Consider the following 5695-nt stretch of genomic DNA (forward strand, 5'->3'; position numbering starts at 1 on the left):
GGTTCACGGTCGTTACCGATTCACGGCCGCCGCAGCTCCGACGTTGGCCAACGAAGCGAAGACGGAATCGTGTTTCGTCCGGCCCAGCGAAGTAGGGGCGCGTTCAAGGTCTCGCTTCGTCCCACCTCCTTCTGTCCCTGTGCCGGAGTGCCGTCGGAGCATCGCCGGAGTGTGGACTGTTCGGTGGACGAAAAAGAGGGGTTGAAAATCCATGTTATTTTGTTGTTTTTCAAGTTCAGCCTCTTAACCCTGTTTAAGAAAAATCGTAATGAAACAACTTACTCCAAAGTCTAATAGTTTCTGTTTTCTTTTTCTTTCTCAAGGTCGTCATAGGATACAGGAGAGGTGGTTCTGTAAAATGGGTTGTCCTGAAGAAAGGACAAGCAACTCCAAGCCTTATCAGCTTCACTTGATTAGCTTTTGGGGCCTATATCTTTCATGTGGTGTTGTCTCTCTTGTTGCACTCGTTCTGTTTCTGCTGCGAAAGATTCGGCAATACTCCCGCTTCAAAAAAAGGCAAAAGGATATATCTTCTTCATCCTCAAAACAACCATGAGGCAGTCAGTGTTACCATGTTGTTGTTAACTTGTTTAAATTTATTAGTCAGTCACTGATCCCAGGATATTGGCTTTGTTTGTTCACTTGGCTTATTATTTAATTTATTTAATTTTTCTCTGAATTGTACCAATAAATCAAGTTTGGAACTCAAGTCCTATCGAATTTATTAATGTTTTGTATTGACGTTGGCCCTCATGCTTAGTAAGTAGTTTTATTGTGAACTTTTTGTAAGGAACTCTACCAATATTGTGTGCTCAATTTCTTATATTTCCATAAAAATTTCTTTTGTTATTGATGATTTGAATTATTGCTCTCTGAATATCATATTATTGATCAGAGTTTTGAAAACTACACCTACCATTTAACAAGTTGTTCAAAGTGCTTCAAAATAGGCTGAAAAAAACTGAGCCAGTGCTAGTTGATTAATGATTGTCAGGCACTCTTTGAATTCTTTGTTTCATGGATCAACACTCGTATTATAGTCCTGTTGCAGCAAAAATTAATCTAATAAATGAGGTCTTAGAATCATTTTTGTAGCAGAAATTTTCAACTATAGATATACCATGATGTTTTCCTGGTATCCATTATGCATTCACATTTTATTATTGGGGAGCCAGGGTGTTGAAGGTGAGTGGGAAGCAGAGGTGAGTGGGAGGCAGGGTGTTGAACGTGAGTGGGAGCCAGGTGAATGGGAGGCAGACTCAGGTGAAGTCCAGCAACTTGATTCTCTTCTTTCCCCCTTTTTTTTTTAAAACGCTGCCAGAAACCCATACTATGAGTGGCTCTTCAGATGGCTAATGGCGGACAGTGGCAGGAAAGCTCGGACCGATTTTAAAAGCCACCACTACTTTTTGGACGCTCGGTCAAATACGGGAGTGCCACACGAACGACCGTTCTCGAAGATGAACGAATGCTCATACCGAACGTTCACAAGGTAAAACAAACTGGTCCAGGTCGAACGCTAACAGTCCCCCAAACGCCAAAACCGAACGCTCAAAAATCACTATCACACAGACTGAACGCTCGAGATTGACTCTGTTTTGATGAGCGCCTCAACACACAATCTGCCGAACGCTATACTGGACCGATCGCTCAAAACCAAACGCTGCAAGGCTGAACGGTAGAACGCTTAAGCACATGGGCCAAGGATGACCGAACGGCGAAGTCGGGTGATCGAGTGCAGGAACGCTTGAGTCTAATGATTGCCGAACGTCATTGATATTGGTCAAGAAGAACGAACGGTTGCACCTAGTGGGAGAAACCGAACGTCAATAATGATTGGACGATCGTTGAGGACCAGCGGCCGAACGGTTGAGGCTTAGAAATGCCGACCGTCCTAAAGGTTTAGAGAATAAGGATGCACAGCAGCGGACGATCGGTTGGTGAGGATGATAGGTCAGGACGAGCGGTAGAAGCCGAGAATTGCCGAACGTCCTAACGGCTCACAGTTGAGGACGAACGGTCACAACAGTCAAAAGCCGAACGTCCTTTCTTCCTTCTTTTTTTTATTAATTTATTTTATTTTATTTTATTTTATTTTTTTTATTTTATTTTTTCTTTATGATGAAAGTAAATTTATTAATCAACCCGGACGAAATTGAGTGTTGACAATGCCCAAGGAACCATTCTTTGTAAAAATCGTTGTACAGAAACAACATTGGTAGCAAAGACCAAATAAGTGGGGAATTCAGGCAAAGTTTTTGCAGAGATAGTTCAACTTTCAAAATGACATTGATTTTTTAATGAATTTTTTTTAACACTTATTGGACATGCAAATGATCTTCAACCATTGATTATGTCATTTATTGAACATTTCTTTGATGATTTGTAACAAAAAATATGTACATTCAAACCTAATCATCACAATTTCAATAGTGATAAGAAATCCAAAATGACATTCGTACTATCCATTTTGTAACAACCCTAAATGTTGCAACACTTCATTCCTCCACACAATGTCAACATCCAAAATCCAATCACACACATACTTCTCCCTAACCTCTTGTAGTTCCTCCTACAAAGAAAAAAAATGCACACAATATCAATATAATGCCAATGTTCAATCAAAGGGACACACCATGAAAATGTTGATAACTTACACTAGTGTAATTGGATATTGTTTTGCCTTCATATTTCTGAACAACATCCCACAACTCCATAAATTTCAAAAAAATAACTCCACAATCATATCTACATCAAAAAAAGTCCAAAATACAAATAATGAAATGCTACTTATATGAAACAAACAAATATTATAATTAAAAAAAAAACAAGATTAAAAACTTACGAGTTCGGTTGGATTGAAGTATGCACGTGTTGAACCTACAAGAACGGTTTGTTGTCTTTGTAACGATTAAACAAATGTCCAAAAAAAATTCAAGATTATGGGCCTGCAAAAAGCCAAAATCAACTTTACTTTCCAAACTACTAAATCAATTTATAAATACAAAGTACACATCAATTCCAAGACTTAGAATTACAGTGTCAATGAGATTTAGAACACCTTACAATAATTTTTCTCTCTCTCTCTAAGATAGTTAAAAGCAACAAATAGATCATTCTCTCTAACAATAAACAATTACCATATTCAGAGTTTGAACTGATACCATGATATCAAAACATAATATTGGTTAAGAAATAAGGCATTAAAATTGAGAAATATTGAAATTGTGCACCGAAGATAAACTTGTAGGTTACCTCATGGACCAGGGATCCAATAAATGCAATGAAGCAGCTTTTCGATCAGCAGTAGCATAGTGATACTCTAATGTTTTCCAACATTCATTGACTGCATCTCTATTAGACAGTAAAATCATGTATGACTCTTGGTCGAAGATCAAGAGACATAAAGTTTAAAGATGCTGCATCATTTGAAATGGGTTCCTCAATATAAGGCCTAAGCTCCATGGTGTGAGTATGAGGGGTTTTGATTCCATCTCTAGATAAGCAAACAGAAAAGTATGGGTGAGTTAACGTTTACCACCTATACACAAAGCATATACCATATCAAAATACAATAATTAAAGCATTAAAATTAATATCATTCATCTAAAATTTAAACATGATATCATCATTTAGTTAAGAACACTTGAATATTCTTATCCTTATAATATTAAATAAAGACCCTGTTTTACTTCTTAACAATTACTTTTCGATCAGACACTTATACATATAGCACTACTTAAAGTGATACATACATTAAAGGTCTTACCACCATAAGCTTAATTTATTTATTTTAAATAAATCATTTTCCGTGAGGGACCTTTCGTTAACCTTTAAATCTTTTATTAGCTTTTAAATATAATAACAGTGGTGACATCAAACAATTTTTTCCTTATTTCCAATGTATACCATCAAAATCCAGTAGCTCCAAACTCTATTAATGTGTACCCATAGTAATTGATAAGTACTGCAGTTGATCAAGACATTTCACTTGCACCTTCTATTTACGTAAGATAAATTGTTACTACTAACACTGCATCTAAAATAAGACAAATCTCCCTCCAACTAAAGTTAACCCCTCATGAAATAATAGATGCAACCAAGACTGTCTATCAATCTTTTAATTTAAAGAAAACTTACAAAAGTCTATTCCATAAATTTTCCCACTTTGGAGACACATTTTCAGTATCGTCAAAGGAAGAATGTTTATGTTCTCATGTCCATAGTATCAATCACCACACATTTAATTTATCCAACAAATACTATTAACAAACCACCTCCATCATACATAAACAACATTCCACCGCCATCCAACAAGTCATATTTTTACAGCTTACAAACAACATCATGCATATATTATATTAAAGCTTCAATCCACTCGAATAAAAAAAACGAACCTTGAGTGAACACAAGGTGTGCCGGTTTGAACACAGACGAAGAAAAATTGTGTGGGTTGGACTAACAACCTGGAAAACCCCTCTTTTTCGTCCACCGAACAGTCCACACTCCGGCGATTCTCCGGCGATGCTCCGGCGGCACTCCGGCATAGGGACGGAAGGAGGTGGGACGAAGCGAGACCTTGAACGCGCCCCTACTTCGCTGGGCCGGACGGAACACGATTCCGTCTTCGCTTCGTTGGCCAACGTCGGAGCTGCGGCGGCCGTGAATCGATAACGGTCGTGAATCGGTACCGGCGACCGTGAATCGGTACCCTTCAACGTTGTCCGGCGGGCACTCCGGCAAGCACTCCGTCGGACCACTCTCTCTCTCGAACTCCCTTTCTCCAACTCTCTCGGCCTCTCTCTCTAGGTCACAGTCTCCCTCTCAACCTTCGCGCTTCTCTCTCAACAATTCTTCCAAACTCAATTTCAAATTTGAAACGCAGATCTTGAAAACCCTGCACACCCCCTTTCCACGTCAGATTTCATTTTCATTTTGATTTTCCACGTGGACCAATCCCATTTAGACACTTGTCCCGTGTCTAAATGTTGTCAAAAGAGGTTGTTCAAGTATCATTTTCCAACATTAAAAAGGGTCAACTAAATACCTTGACAGAAATTAATTATCACCCAATGAAGTCTAACATTGTACAGCATCAAATTTGATCTTCAAGATTTATCTTGTAATTTACATTTATGATACTCTTTTTAGAAAAATGGAGAAGAAATACTTATTGTTAAAAGTTCCTTTATTTGTTTAAGTATCTAGTGCCTCATAAATTTACAATAGCTATATAGTTCAGCGAAATTTCCACAAAGCCCCCATGTTGGTATTAGTTTGGTTTGAGAATCTGATTCAACGCTTTAAAATTGGTAAAATAGGAGAATGAGATTTTGGTTTTGAGTGTTTGTGGAAATGACATATGTACTATATAGGATAAGAGACTATCGGTCGTGAGGACAGTAGATCGGCCATTTGGACGTCGGTCGGTCTGGTAGGCACACTTAAGGACATTAATGGATAATTAATATGAGTAATTACAGTATCATATGCATATTTATTACATTTATGAGTGATTGACAGATCATATTGCACAAGAATATGATATTAATGAACAATTAGTAGGTGTATTAGCAAGTATTATTGGATTTATTGACATATCAAATATGAATTAATGAGCTTGATTGCCATAAGCTCTATAAATATAGGGTCAAGGCCCAGGTAAAGACATCCTTTTCTATCCTAAAAAATATAG

General features: G+C 37.7%; 1 long non-coding RNA gene across 1 annotated transcript; it reads right to left on the reverse strand.

Moving 5' to 3' along the window:
- Positions 1-2456: 2456 nt before the first annotated feature.
- On the reverse strand, positions 2457-2929 carry LOC148192310 (uncharacterized). The gene is made up of 3 exons (XR_015782138.1): positions 2846-2929; positions 2658-2748; positions 2457-2572 (listed from the first exon to the last, which is right to left on the reverse strand). It is a non-coding gene; the product is annotated as an uncharacterized LOC148192310 (long non-coding RNA).
- Between the last annotated feature and the right edge of the window lie 2766 nt (positions 2930-5695).

The sequence above is a fragment of the Vigna umbellata genome, chromosome 9, assembly GCF_029865625.1.
Source record: "Vigna umbellata cultivar VRB3 chromosome 9, Vumbellata_1.0, whole genome shotgun sequence".
Taxonomy (NCBI): Eukaryota; Viridiplantae; Streptophyta; class Magnoliopsida; order Fabales; family Fabaceae; genus Vigna; species Vigna umbellata.